This window comes from Microcebus murinus, chromosome 2, assembly GCF_040939455.1.
Source record: "Microcebus murinus isolate Inina chromosome 2, M.murinus_Inina_mat1.0, whole genome shotgun sequence".
In the NCBI taxonomy this organism is placed as follows: Eukaryota; Metazoa; Chordata; class Mammalia; order Primates; family Cheirogaleidae; genus Microcebus; species Microcebus murinus.
This window is the reverse complement of record NC_134105.1, coordinates 15,962,944-15,977,897: the sequence shown is the minus strand read 5'-3', so window position 1 is coordinate 15,977,897 and position 14,954 is coordinate 15,962,944. Positions and strand designations below refer to the sequence as shown.

General features: G+C 50.2%; 1 protein-coding gene and 1 pseudogene across 1 annotated transcript in view; one reads left to right on the top strand and one right to left on the bottom strand.

Moving 5' to 3' along the window:
* The first annotated feature begins 253 nt into the window (after positions 1-253).
* CNR2 (cannabinoid receptor 2) overlaps positions 254-14,954 on the top strand; it is a 37,101-nt gene continuing 22,400 nt past the window's right edge. Inside the window, exon 1 of the mRNA XM_076010600.1 lies at positions 254-384. The gene's annotated coding sequence lies outside the window, so the exon portion shown is untranslated. The remainder of the gene's footprint in view (positions 385-14,954) is intronic.
* Positions 4,715-4,936, bottom strand: LOC109729463 (small nuclear ribonucleoprotein G pseudogene; annotated as a pseudogene).

Genomic DNA, 14,954 nt, shown 5'->3' with positions numbered 1-14,954 from the left:
TGTCTCCATTTTACAGGTAAAGAAACTAAGCTTTAGGAAGGTCAAGTGAATTGCTCAACATCATGACATCTAGGCTGGATTAGCACCCAAGTCCCTTGACTCTAGAGCCTGGGCCCATGCCCCGCCCCTGCCCAGAGGTCCTCATGAGAAAGAACTCAACTGCAGGGGCAAGAACACTATGGCACCGGAGACCTGGAGGGGAAGTGGTGACAGGGACGGAAGGCCAGACCTCTCACACTCACTCATCTGTGAGAAAGTGAGAGAAAGCTGGCGTGGGGGCAGAGGCTTGGCAGGAACTCCTCGTGGGACCCAGGGCCAGGCCTTCAGAGCAGACACAGGACAACTGGCAGTCCTCAAGCCCCCCGTGCCCAGCCACGGCCAACCGTGAGTAGCTTTTTTAGTTGTTTTATTTTAGGCTTCTTCCTCCTTCCAGAAAATCTGTGTTCTTCCCTTGTCCCTTCCCTCAAAGGACATAAGAAGCTAAATGGGCCAGTCTGGAGCAGGGGATTGATGTCATTTCAGGACACCTGAGGTTTGGGAGGATCAGTCACAGGAATAACAGGGGCTGGTGGGATCCTCCTCCTTAGACAGGACCAAGAATCAGGTCTCGGCTTTCATTTCATCACAGAGACAATAATCACAAACACATGGTAGCCTTACTGAGTGCTAGGCACCGCGCTAAGGGCCTTTTGTGGTTTGATTTATCTAATCCTCACGACAACTGTACACAGCAAGTGCTATCACTATTGCCCGATTTACAGATGGAGGCCGGGTGACTTACCTGAGGTCATGCAGGCACGGAATGAGAGCGTTGGCTGGAGCCTAGACCCACCACCCTCCACCCACCAGACTGTCCTGCTTGCAAGGTGCAGGCTGCAACAGCAGATGGGGGCCAGGAAATGACCCCAAAAGACTAGGGCTGGCAGAAGCCTTAGAGATCACCTGGTGAATCCAGCGCCCTCGTTTTCTAGAAGGGGACTCTGGTAGGTAGTGTTAGGGGCACACTAGACTCAGGAGGCCAGGGGTCTACTTCTGCGGAGGTTCCCCAGGTGGAAGAGCAGTGTTTGTTCACAAGTGCACCCTGGGTTGGTGCCCGGGTTGGAATCCCAGCTCTGCCACCAGGAACTCCATGGCCTAAGGCAAGGCACTCTACTCTCCTGCTCAGCACCCTCCACTGAGATGTAGGGTCCTGAGCTTGCCATGAGGGTCAACTGAATGATGTAGCACAGGGACAGGTACCGGCTCTGGGTCCAATGAATGGCTGTGAAAGAGCTTGACCCGCACCCCATCTGCCCTTGCCATGCACAGAACTGTGGATCAAACAGGGCTGTGGGCTGTTCTCCCCTAGAGTGAGTGGCATATGGACACTTTGGGGGGGTAAAGGCCAGGACTGAGGCCGAGGAGGGGCTGGGGAGACATCCGGGGAGGTGGTACCCCAGTGACCCTGGCCCCAGCTCTGTAACCACCTGTGGCTCGCAGGAGGTGGCCCCCAACCTGCCCTGGGCCCAGTGAAGCGCATCCTGTACGCGTTGGCCTCTCTCGGCCAGGCTAAGGCAGTGGCGGTGGGCGCACAGCTGGGCCCAGCCGAGCAGAGCCCTCCAGCACCAGCCTCTCGTCCTCCCTCCTCCTGTCGCCGCGCCTGCTCCTCTTACTGCACACCCTCGCCTGTGCACAGTGTTCTTCTGTGTATTCTGATTTAGTCACCTTCAGCAGGACTCTGAGTCCTCATCCTACTGGGCTCGTAGGAAATTGAATCTCTTCTTGATGTGCTCTGAGCTTCCCTCAATTCCACCCCCTCCTCCCAGCACCCTACATCGCCCCTGGGGTCACACACGGATCGTGAGTGTGAGGGAGGCTCCTGGCCCTGGGGCCACCCTGGTCCTGCTACGATGGATGACCATTGTCCAAACAGGCTTGATCCCCCAAAGGCCAGCCTTGTCCCCTTCCCTGGCATGCCTGGAGCCCAGATTCTTTGCCACGACTTGAAACCACCGTGCCTTGCAGGCCACCCGGAGACTTCCCCTAGAGCTCCTGCCACCTCCCCAAGGAGCACAGCCCGGGCCCCCGTGATCTCTGGTCCCCTCCCAGTCTGGGGCAATCTCTCCTCTGTCCTCAGCTGTGGATGGCAGGCGCACGCTGTCCTCCTCCTACCCACCTGGGCTAACCTCACTCGCTGAGCTCAGGTTCTCACAAAGGACAGGAAGAAGGGGTGTCTCCAACTAGCTCTGCCTCCTACCTGCACCCCTGCAAAAAGTCCCCGAGCCAGGAGACACAAAAGGCCCCCTTTGAAGGGAGACAGGCAGCTCTATCTCACAGATAAGGAAAAGCGAGGCTCAGCAGCAATACTGACTTGCTCAGCGTCATGTGGCCAAGGAGCAGTGGAGCCCACATGAGCTGAGCTTGGAGCTGGTGCCCCAATCCCAATCATGTGGAGTCACGTGGGAGCCCCGGGTCTCCCTCACCAATTAGTCAGGTGACCTTGGGCGAGTCACATCACTTTTCCAAACCTCAGTTTCTTCAACTCTAAAAATGAAGCTATAATCGCATCTCCAACCTGCCTCAAAGGGGTGCTTGTTTTTCTCTTAAGTTAACACTGATGGAGCATTTGCTATGCACTCAAGCTCTGTGAACTTCCCTCCTTCAATCCCCACAACAGCCTGCAGGGAGATGCTATCTGCCCACATTTGTGAGGTGAGAAACTGCAGCTCACACAGGCTTAACACCTTGCCCAAGGCCACAAGACTGGTGGCCTGTGGCAAAGCCCCCAACCCCAGGTCGGTCTGTGTCTAACCCCATGCTGTAGGGCTGAGAATCCAATAGGAGAAGGGGCGTGCAGAGTGCCTCGCAGGCCCCACCATGCAGCCCAGGCTCCAGGAACTGTCACTGTTGTTGCTGTTTTTACTGTGTCACCGCAGTGCTGTGTTTCAGATGCCACAGCATGGACAGCCTGAGAACCTGTGCTGGGGCTGAGAAGGGGGCACAGAAGATGAATATGGCAGGCTTCGCTCCCCTCCCCAAACTGGACCGTCCAATCCAACAGTCCTTCCATTGTCTCCCCTGTGCCAAGCCCCGAGTCCCCAACCCTTGGCCCAGGCGACTCCCTCTTTCCACCGTTATCTCTGGCAGATCTTCCAGGCCTGTGCTCAGGGCTGTCACCGGTATAATCCTATTTAATCCTGGCCTCGGTCCTGGAAAGGCATTTCTCTTCTCTGCTCAAGCTGTAAACAAGGCAGCTGAGGTCTAGGGAGAGTAACCTCCGTGCGGAGGCTGGGGAACACGGGGACAGAGTGGGAACCAGGCACTGCCGGGGCGCTCAGCTCCCAGCGAAGCTGCGGGATCACCCAGAGGAGCAAGGCGGCTAGGATCAGGTGTCAGCCTTCTTCCAGCAGAGCCCAGCAGAGGACAAAACTGATCCCTCTTCCTTCCATCTCCTGGGGGAGCCCAGTGGGGTGGCTCATGCCTGTAATCCTAGCACTCTGGGAGGCCGAGGCAGGTGGATCACTCGAGGTCAGGAGTTCGAAACCAGCCTGAACAAGAGTGAGGCCCCATCTCTACTATAAATAGAAAGAAATTAATTGGCCAGCTAATATATATAGAAAAAATTAGCCGGGCATGGTGGCGCATGCCTGTAGTCCCAGCTACTTGGGAGGCTGAGGCAGCAGGATCGCTTGAGCCCAGGAGTTTGAGGTTGCTGTGAGCTAGGCTGACGCCACAGCATTCACTCTAGCCTGGGCAACAAAGCGAGACTCTGTCTCAAAAAAAAAAAAAAAAAAGAAAGAAAGAAAAGAAAAAATCACCATCTCCTGGGGGAAAAAAGAGTCTATCCTGACTCTGCCCCATGCAGCAAAGACCCCAAATACCAAGGAGAGAAAATGACAGACAAGGGGAGACAGTGGGCAGATTATAGGGGAGGAACCGCAGGGCAGGACTGGGGCCAGGCAGGGAGGGAGGATGCCCAGCAGCCGGGGGATCCCATCCAAACAGGGAGCATGTGTTGTCTTTACTGTGTCACCAAGGCAGAAGTGACTTTGTGGGTGGACATCCGGTGAGCTTTGTGGCTTCTTCTTTCCTTCCCACCTGCTCCCCCTGCCTGGAGGGGAGGCCTCCGATCTTCTCCTCACACAGTGAGTCAGAGGCAGGCCCTCCCAGCATCCCCCTTCAGGGGCTCCCCTGCCTCCCTGGGGGTTGAGGCCGCCCCTGAGTTCCTCTTTGAGAACCACAGCTGCATTCATGTTCATGGTGTTGCCTCTGCCAAAATGCAGAGTCCTGCTGTGCCTGTGTCCTGGGAAATCGGATGGAGCTGGAAGCAGAGGGGTGGAGCCTGCTGAGAACGAGGGAGGCCAGGAGGGAGCTTCATCCCCATTCTCTAGTCCTCCTTCCTTCCAGGGGGCCAACCTTAATATACCCATTTGACAGATGAGGCCACTGAGGCTCAGACACAACAGATAAATAAAATGGTAGAGACAGGAGTCAGACCCAAGTCTGTCTCCACTATTTTCTACCAGCTTTTCCCACCAGGGAGGGAGATATTCCAGAAGGTTTGCATCATTAGAAGGTCATGGCACCTGTTTCCATTTTTTAATTAGTGAATAATTATTTATTTTTTATTTAACAGAAAGTTTAATATGAAAATGTACATGACCTGATTTTGACATCATAGTAAAACAGGCCCTTTGGAGAGGGGATGGGGATCTTCCTGCTGAACAGCCGTTATTTACACTCCTTCCAACGCTTCTAACACGATGATACTATTTCCTCGTATTAGCACCATGCCAGTATTGTTCTGTTGCCCACTAGTTGCCATCTCCATACATTCAACTATCACAAGCTTCATAAAGGGATCAAGTCCCCGCAATATTCCCTGGGCATGTCTGCCGCATTTTAATTTCAATGATCACTTCTTGTCCATAAATTTTTTTAACTCAGCAGGGTGAACTTCACTAGTGGTATCTATACCACAGAATCAGGAATGAGTAGAGTGAATCATTATTTTATTTTATTTTATTTTGGGACAAAGTCTCACTCTGTTGCCCCGGCTAAAGTGCCACGGCGTCAGCCTAGCTCACAGCAACCTCAAACTCCTGGGCTCAAGCCATCCTTCTGCCTCAGCCTCCCGAGTAGCTGGGACTACAGGCATGTGCCACCATGCCCGGCTAATTTTTTCTATATATTTTTAGTTGTCCAGTTAATTTCTTTCTATTTTTAGTAGAGATGGGGTCACGCTCCTGCTCAGGCTGGTTTCGAACTCCTGACTTTTAGTGATCCTCCCTCCTCGGCCTCTCAGAGTGCTAGTATTACAGGCGTGAGCCACCACACCCAGCCTGAATCATTATTTTAATATTTAAAAGATATTTTTCTCAATGTGAGAGCTTCCTAGGATAAATGGAAGACTTGAAAGCAGCAGTTGGCGGTAATCAAACAATTATCTCATGACTGACAACCAGGCTATTTATTAATCATTTGGCCACTGGAGTGGCTTAGGCTGGATACAGCTTCATGTGGTTTTTATTCCTCACCTAACACTGTTTAATTTACATGCTTTATGAACTAATGATCAAAGACAGGAAGCATAAAGAACTCTGATTTCAAACATACAAGGAAATAAGGAGAATGAAAATGATAACTCCTGGCAGGACACAGTGGCTCACGCCTGTAATCTTAGCATTCTGGGAGGCCAATGCAGGAGAATCACTAAAAGTCAGGAGTTCGAAACCAGCCTGAGCAACAGCGAGACCCCCGTCTCCACTAAAAATAGAAAGAAATTAATTGGCCAATTAAAAATATATATAAAAAATTAGCCAGGCATGGTGGCGCATGCCTGTAGATCCAGCTACTCGGGAGGCTGAGGCACAAGGATCGCCTCAGCCCAGGAGTTGGAAGTTGCTGTGAGCTAGGCTGACGCCACGGCAATCTAGTCTGGGCAACACAGTGGAACTCTGTCTCAAAAAAAAAAAAGACCAGCCTGAGCAAGAGCAAGATCCCATCTCTACTAAAAATAAAAATAAATTAGATGGGCAAATAAAAATAGAAAAAATAATGCCAAGCTTGGTGGCATGTGCCTGTAGTCCCAGCTACTCCGGAGGCTGAGGCAGGAGGATCGCTTGAGCCCAAGAGTTTGAGGTTGCTGTGTGCTAGGCTGACACCAGGGCACTCTAGCCTGGGCAACAGAGAGAGGAGACTCTATCTCAAAAAAAAAAAAAAAAAAAAAAACTTTAAAATTTTTTGATCAACCTTGCATTTTCTTCTGTCAAGAATTTAAAGTAATCAAGCCCATAGACCATGTGTCAAGTGGGGAGAAGCCAAAATTTGTTTTCATATATCATGCATATAATCTAAAGGTTTAAAATAAATGTTAGAGCAATTTTTTAAATGACACACCTATTGAAAATAGTGCATTTGACTTAAAATCACTTCCTTTTTTATAGACTGTAGAAGATTATGAAATGGCTCAAGTAATTCCCACTGGGGTTTGTAAAATTACATATTACTGTGAAACGTGTTCCTGGGTCAAAAGAGATTGGAGATGGTCTAGTCCAACCCCTGCATTCTATTTTATTTTACTGTTTAAATTTTGGGTATGATAAGTTAGTGGCCTGACAGAGAAGGGCACACAGACGATTAGCAGAGCAGCACAGCATTTATTGACCAGTAAGCACCAGCCAGGCACTGTGCTGGGCATGTCCTAAGTGCCACACATTCCATTTAGTCCTCAAAACAACCTGAGTGCACGTACTTTGGTTATTCCCATTTCACAGGTGAGGGCACTGAGGCTCTAGGAGACAGGATAATTTCCCCAAGAGACCACAATTTTAATAAGGGGCAGAATCAGAACTCACAACTGTGACCCGGGCTGCCTTTTAAACCTCTGTGTACGTATTTCCGTCTTAATCTCAGTTGGTTCTGAGAATAAGTTCAGAATAATAGAAATAAAGTGCAGGTTTTTTTGTTGGTTTGAGAATAAGTTCAGAACCAACGGAGAATCTGTGTGTTCTGCACAGAACAGGAGCAGGAAATGGACATCCAGTCACATTGCAAGTTAGTGGTACAGTTGCGCCTCATCCCAAATCCTGGGCCAGAGATCGTCACACACTTTCTTCTTCATGGTCCCAGGGACCAAGAGCCAAACGGACCCACAAATACACATTAATTAATGCTATTATAAAGAAGTAGATGGAACAGGAGGATCAACTCCCCAGATATCTGGCCCATCCTGGCCTTTCTCCTCATCTCTCCACAGCCTGAGTGTCCATACCAGGTTTAATTCATCCATCAGCCTCTGCCTGGTCATCCCTGTGTCCCCTCCAGCCGCTCTGCCACCACTCACAGATCTCAGCAGCCCAAAGTCCCCTGAGTCAGCCTCTCTGCTCATGCCAGTTTCCTCAGTTATAAAAAGGGGGTGATACTTGTCTGTCCCGGCCCGCGGGACCTTCTGTTACTCGCGGGGTCGAGGGGGACCGTGCCTGAAAGAGATGGGCGAGAGAAAGAAACGAGACCAAGCAAATGGTTGTCAAGGTCTACTTTAATTGGATTTTTAGTAGGTTTTATATACAGAAACAAGGAAGTAGAAACAGAAAAATAGAGTGGGGCGACGATGAGGCTTGGGTCTGGGTTAATTAGCCCCAATCAGCGTCTTATCGGTATCCTGTTTTTGACTGGTTACTCATCTCCAACCTGGCAGGTGGTCGGGAACAATTGCAGGTAGCATGCCCTGGAGCAAGCACGTCAGGGAATGCATTATTCTCGGAGCTATAGCTGGAATTTTCCAGGGTGAAGTCCGTGCGTAGGACGAGTCATAGGGGAGTTGAGGGTCATTGAGGGTCCTTGCCTCTAACATCTCCCCCTCTCTTTATTAATATGAGGGAGGTTTATATAAGTTGGTGGAGAGCCTGTCTTAGGCTACGAGATGTGCTTCCGCGACCAGCACCCCAAATATAAGATCTGGCGATTAATGTGAAGGTGAGGCCTCTGTCTTAGGCTATGTAGGTGGCATCCAGCTCTGGCACTTCTGATTATGAAGTGTGCCCCCGGGCATGGACCTACAATATTCCCGTCATGGAGTTACCTCACTGCTGGTGGGGTGTGCACCTGGTACACGGCATCGCGATAATCCCGTCATGGGCGTCTCCACAGCCTTTGGAACCAACTGCGTTCCATGTCTGAGGCAAGGTCTGAGAAATTTAGACCCTCAGTGGGTGTATTGGGAGACTCTCCACGGAGGTCTTTTCTGGAGCCTCTTTGTTCTAGCCGTTGGTAAAACACAGAGACCGATTTTTGTGTGGCTGCGTCTACCTGTGACTTGACAAAATTAGTTAGTTTTTTGAAAGCCCAAGGCCCACAGGTGAGGAGCAACAGAAAGCCTACAAGCGGCCCTAAGACACTGGGAAGCAAGGTGGATAGCCAGGGGGATGTGGAAAACCAACCTTGATACCATGCTTCACTCTGTTCTCTCCGCTTTTTTCTATCTTCTAGGCTTTGTCTAACTCTTTCAATGCTATCTTCTACCAGGCCTGTTTTGTCTGCGTAGAAGCAACGTTCTTCTTTAAGTGCTGCGCACAAACCTCCCTCTTGGAGGAACACTAAGTCTAGGCCCCTTCTATTTTGCAACACTACCTCAGAAAGCGAAGCAAGGGACTCTTTAAGATACTTTAGGCCCTGCTGTAGCTCTCGGAGATCATTATCAATGGCAGCAGAGAGCTGCAGGTACTGCTGGTTGGAGGTGACCAGAGAGGCTATATGCCTGTTCCAGCCCCTGTGGCACCAAGGCCTAGGACAACTGCGAGTGTTATGGTCGAGATGGGTTCTCGCTTTACCGCGCTCCCAAAATCTGAGCAATTCGTCAGCAGGATGTACAGTGAGCCTGGGGAAGAGCATGACTAACACACAGTATTCTCTATGCTCCAGAAACGTTGCAGTGACTACATACGGGGTAAGGCCGGAAGAACAAGCAAAATAAGAGGTGTTAGATGCTTGAATATACTGAAAGGTGGAGTCGACAGTAATTGACTGATTACATATTTTCTCTAAGGGTGCGGGGAGAAGCATTCTTGGGCTAAGAAGGCAAAGGCCTAGGCCTGTGACTTGGCTGAGTGTTAGGCCATCATGGGTCTCTAGGCCCCATCTGAGTTTGCTGGTGTCATTAGTAAATAATGGCTGACCAAATGTAGCGACGCCTTCATAAAAGGGAGGCCGGGGGAGTAGCATACCCAACACTCCTGATATTCTGAATTGTTGGCCTCTCGGATGGTCCTGACAGAGGCGTTGACTAAAGTGAGAATTAGTTCTGCAGAGGAGGGGGGCTCCTCGGGCAGGGTAGGTTGGTATAGGGGGGTGCTAAACGGAAAAGGGGACACAGCTGGGGAGGAGGGTAGGCCCCTGGAGGGACCGTGAGGTCGAGGTGGGTGTAGGTCGTGGTTAGGACCTATTGCGACCGTAGGACCTCTGGGGAGGCTTTTAATTAATTTGATTTTAAATGTGAGACCAATGTTTTTTCTAGATGTGTAAAGTCTAAGTCCCCACTCAAATCCCCTGGACTGATCCCAGGAAACCTTTTTTCCAGCTTTGGTGAATGAAATTAGCAGGGGGTTGCACCACTGGTTTTTACACTGAGGGTCAGTGGGGGGTTGTGGGGCGTAAGGGGACGTTGGAGCTCGACGGGGAATCTGCTTTTTGACGATGATATAATCCCAGGAAGAGGAGGGATTCCAGTAGGCATCACCGGTGGTCTCACAGCCCCAGGAGGCACAGAAGAAGTCAGGGGCGTAGCCACACTGGTAGTTGTTGGTGCGAGGCCGATGGGCCCCTGGGCAAACATAAAAGTCTATATACCTTGTTGCGGAGCGTCTGGCTCCCGAGGAACAAAGGCCTGGGGAGGAGTCAGCTGTCGGAGGAGCTGGCTGAGGGGCGAAAAGTGCGGGAAGGCCCCACGCAGGGTCTTTAGCCCTAAGAGCTAATACGCATAGGTCAATTTCTAATGGATCCCATGGTATAACGGCGGAGAGACGTGAGGAGGAATTAACAACGTCTCCTGCCTCATTAATTACCTGCCATGTATAGTTGTAGATCTGATGGATGTTGGTTGCGATGGTGCTCTTGATCACGACTAGAATCAGGCATAGGAGAGGCAGCGCCTTTTCTCGGGGAGTCATTGTATTTCTGGAAGAGAACAGAATTAAGAATTCTTCTCAGGGGATTCCCTGGGTGGGTTATATAACTTAATCGCTCTCTCTGGTAGCCATCTGGCGTTTCCTGCCTGGGTATCGTAGATGCAGGCATGTCCTTTTCCCCATATGAGGACAGGGTCAGGCCCCAGCCATTTGCCTGTAAGCGGCTCCTTCCATAAGGCCTGTGCATAAGTATCTGTGGTGGATGGGTGCCAAAGGCGGTCGGCGGCCGTTTTACCGGCAGTGTCAAAGCTGAGAAAATTTAAAATGAACAGGGCATGATTAAGCAGGGTTTGGGAATTACCTGTCAAGGGATATAAAATTCCTCCTTCCGATTGTAGTTTGGAGAGCGTATTTTTTAACGTCTGATGAGCTCTCTCTACAATACCTTGGCCTTGAGGGTTATATGGGATGCCTGTAACATGCTTAATGCCTAACTGAGCACAAAAACTTTTGAAATTGGAGCTGACATATCCCGGGCCATTGTCAGTCTTAATAACTTTAGGCTGAGGGAGGGAGGTGAGACAGGCTATAATATGGTTGATAACGTGGCAGGTGGCCTCGCCTGTTTGTAGGGAAGCAAAGATAAATCCACTGCAAGTATCTATAGAGACATGTACATATTTAAGCTTTCCGAAAGGGGGGTAATGAGTGACATCCATCTGCCAGAGCTCCCCAGGGATCAGGCCGCGAGGGTTGACTCCTAGGTGTGGCTCAGGGAGAAGGGTAAAACAAGCCCTGCATTGGCGGACGATTTCTCTGGCCTGTTGTCTAGTAATGGAGAATTTAAGCCTGAGGGTATGGGCGTTGAGATGGTGTAGATCATGAGCCTGGCGTGCAGCGCAGACAGGATCAACAGTGATATTGTGAACAGCGCCTGCAACGCGAGTCGCCTGATCAACAAGATTATTTCCAGCTACTAGAGGCCCAGGAAGGCCAGTGTGGGCGCGAATATGGCCTATAAAAAAGGGCGCGGAACGGGAGTGAATGAGTCCTTGTAGTTGCTGGAACATTTGAGTGGTACTGTTGGAGGGCCGAATATGAGGCACAGTTTCTAAAGTGGCGACAGCATGAGCAACATAAGAACTATCAGTATACAAGTTAAATGGTGACTGATCTACGTATTTGAAGACTGCGACTAAGGCTGCTAACTCAACCAGTTGAGCAGAGGAGAATCTGGTGGGAAAACTGCGGACCTGGCCATTAATGCTATAGGCCGTGGTGCCTGAGGAGGAGCCGTCGGTAAAGAATAAGACGGCTCCTGGAATGGGGGAGACTCTTGTTTTTTTGGGAAATATTACAGGTGTCCGATAGAGGAAGTGAATTAGTTTATCAGGGGGGTAATGATTATCTAGTTTGCCCTGGAAAGACGTACAGTTAACCGCTCAATCATCATCATTTTGTATTAGCCACTGAATTTGGGAAGCATTGTAAGGGAGTATTATGATATCTGGATCTTTTCCAAAGAGCTTAAGGGAGTTTTCTCGCCCCAAGCGAATAATCTTAGCTACTAAGTAAGGGTAGGTGGGAAGGACTTTAGGGGAGGAAGCCGATAGGTGAACCCAAAAAAGAGGCTTGCCCTGCCAAAAGAGTCCCGTGGGCGAGAAGGGGGTGGGAGGACAATGAAGTACAAGGGGGAATCAGAGAAGTAGCCAATAATGGCCTGGGCATTTATGGCCTGCTCGACCAAATTAAGCGCTTGCTGCCCTTCTTTAGTTAGGGAGCGGGGAGAGGTTGGATCAGTATCTCCCTGCAGGATGTCAAATAGGGGTTTTAACTGTCCTGTGGTGAGTTTTAAATATGGGCGAAGCCAATTAATGTCGCCTAGAAGACGCTGAAAATCATTAAGGCATTGAAGAGAGTCTTTCCTGATCTGTACTTTTTGGGAGAGGACCTTATTGGGGAATAATTCAAAACCTAGGAACAGGTGAGGGGGACAGACCTGAATCTTTTCCGGGGACAAGTGGAGGCCTCGAGCTTGTAAGGCCGAGACAACCTGCATGGTAACTTGATGTAAGGTTGCCTCGTCGGCTCCGGCAAAAAGAATGTCATCCATATAATGAATTATATATATTTGAGGATGTTGAATTCTAAAAGAATCAATTGTCTGAGCTACATATTTTTGGCAAAGGGTAGGGCTGTTGGCCATGCCTTGAGACAATACTCGCCACTGGAAACGCGGGGAGGGTCCTATACAATTTACTACCGGAAGACTGAACACGAAGCGCTTACAGTCATCTGGGTGCAATGGTATGGAGAAAAAGCAGTCTTTCAGGTCAATGACTATCTTATAGTAGCCTCTGGGGGTAGCTACGGGCGAAGGCAAACCAGGCTGGAGTGCCCCCATGGGAACCATTGTTGGATTAACAGCCCACAAGTCTTGTAGCAGCCGCCACTTGCCAGTCCTTTTTTGAATGACAAAAATGGGGGTGTTCCATGGTGAAGTAGAGGGCTCTATGTGTCCGGCAGCTAATTGTTCCTGCACTAATGCTGTAGCTGCGGCTAGCTTGTTAGATGGGAGGGGCCACTGATCGATCCAGACAGGTGAGTCACTTTTCCAAGTGATTTTATCTGCCTGAAGTGCAGGGGGATTAATGGCCCTTACAAAAAATGTTCTTTGAACCCTAGTCCTGATCTGTCTGACTTAGGGAGGGTGGTCAGGGGTGCTCTTAGTCCCTGATCCTCCTTGCCTAAGCCCTGTCCTGGGAGGAATCCCTGTTTAAGCATTTGGCTGGCTACAACTTCATTGGGGCTGCACATAATGACATTCATTTGTGCAAGGATATCACGCCCCCATAAGTTAACAGGCAGGTTTGGGACTACAAAGGGTTGAGTGGTGCCTTTGTTTCCCTCAGGGTCTTCCCATGTTAAAATTTTTGAGCTCTGGAGAGTATTATTAGACTGTCCTATACCTTGTAAGTGCATAAGGGAAGGCTGCAGTGGCCATGATTGGGGCCAGGTGTCCTGGGCAATAACTGTGGAATCGGCGCCAGAATCAAGAAAGCCTTCAAAAAGTTTACCATCTAACTTTAACCGCAGGGTAGGTCGTTTTTTGGTGATAGCTTGGACCCAATAGAGATCAGAAGAGCCAGGGCAGGAAGCACCTCGGTTAGAGGCGATGGCTGGGAAGGATGTATTAAGGGGCAAGGGCAATGCCTGAGCTAAGCGCTGTCTCTTAGAGACACACACAGGGCTGGTAAGCGCGCTGGCTAAGATGTTAATTTCCCCGGTAAAGTCACTATCTACTATGGAGGGGTGGACTATGAGCCCTGCAAGAGTAGAGGAGGCTCGGCCCAGAATAAAAAAGAACATATTAGCCGGTGGGGATCCAAATGAGCCAGTAGGCAAAATTTGAACACCATCCTCAGGTCTTAATATTGTGTCGGAGGAGGCACACAAGTCCACTCCTGCGCTCCCTGTGGTCGCTCGGAGGAGTCTAGGGGCTGGGGATCCTCTTGTCGGCTGTTCCCCGAGGCTGACTGAAATTGAATAGGGTGAGGGGCCCGGGGCTGGCCCCTCAGGCCGTTTCCCGAAAGGGGTGGCAAGGGATTTCCAAGGGCATCGGTCTTAGAGCGGCACTCATTAGCCCAATGGTATCCCCTCTTGCAGCGAGGACAGAGGGAGGGGGGCCGAGTTGGCCTGCCTGGTGGTCCACTGAGGTTAGGGGCAGCAGAGGAGGTGGCTAAGGGGCATTGCCTCGCAAAGTGCCCTGGCTGACCGCACTTAAAACAGCCTTTCTGTGCCGCAGTGCCTTGAATGGCAGCCCCGACCGCAAGCTGCACAGCCTGCGACACCTTATGGGCGAAGGGGTCAGCATCATTACACATTCTAATCATGTCATTAAGGTCTTTATTTTTAAGTTTGCCCCTGAGGATGGCCCTGCAAGCGCTGTTGGCATTTTCATAGGCCAATTGTTTAATGAGTTTATTATCACCATCCTCCTGTCCGAGGGTCCTCTCAGCAGATTCTAAAAGCCTACCTACAAATTTACTAAAGCCCTCTTGAGCTCCCTGGGTGATTTTTGTCAGGGGAGTGAGAACAGATCCCGTAGAGGGAAGTGTTCGCCAGGCGCCGAAAGTGGCTGCGGCGGTCTGAGACAAAAGCCCAATCAGGAGCCCCCTTTGGCGCTGTTTAGTGGCAAACTTTCCTTGTCCACTAAGTTTTTTAAGGGTCTAAGATGCAGAATTCTGCTACTGAGAGCAGCTGCTTTTTATTGGGGTCTGAATCTGCCCCTTCAACAATATCTCTGATTAGTCCCCAGTACGAAAAAACAGATCTGGGGACGGCGTCTGGGCCTTGATTTAGAAGTAAATCGTTTAAATCTCTACCTACTTTTTGCCATTTGTGTGGGTGAATCTCAGGTCCACCAATAATAAACCAAGGACAAGCACAATCAATGAACACAAAAAACTTTACTAAGTCTTTTTTCTTAACTCTAATTCCTCTCTCTCTGAGTGAGGCCTTGAGATCCTTAATAAAAACGGCCTCTTTAGACAATGAATGGCCCATCTCGATGGGGTGACAAAGTAAAAATTTACTCACCAGACCGTCGACTCTGCGAGCGGCAGAACAAGGGTCTCTGTAGGGTTTCCTTCGGCCGAAGAGCGCTCCGCGGCGTCACCCGACAAAGGTTCATACCTCGGGCCCCACGTTGGGCGCCACTTGTCCCGGCCCTCGGGACCTTCTGTTACTCGCGGGGGCGAGGGGGACCGTGCCTGAAAGAGATGGGCGAGAGAAAGAAACGAGACCAAGCAAATGGTTGTCAAGGTCTACTTTACTTGGATTTTTAGTAGG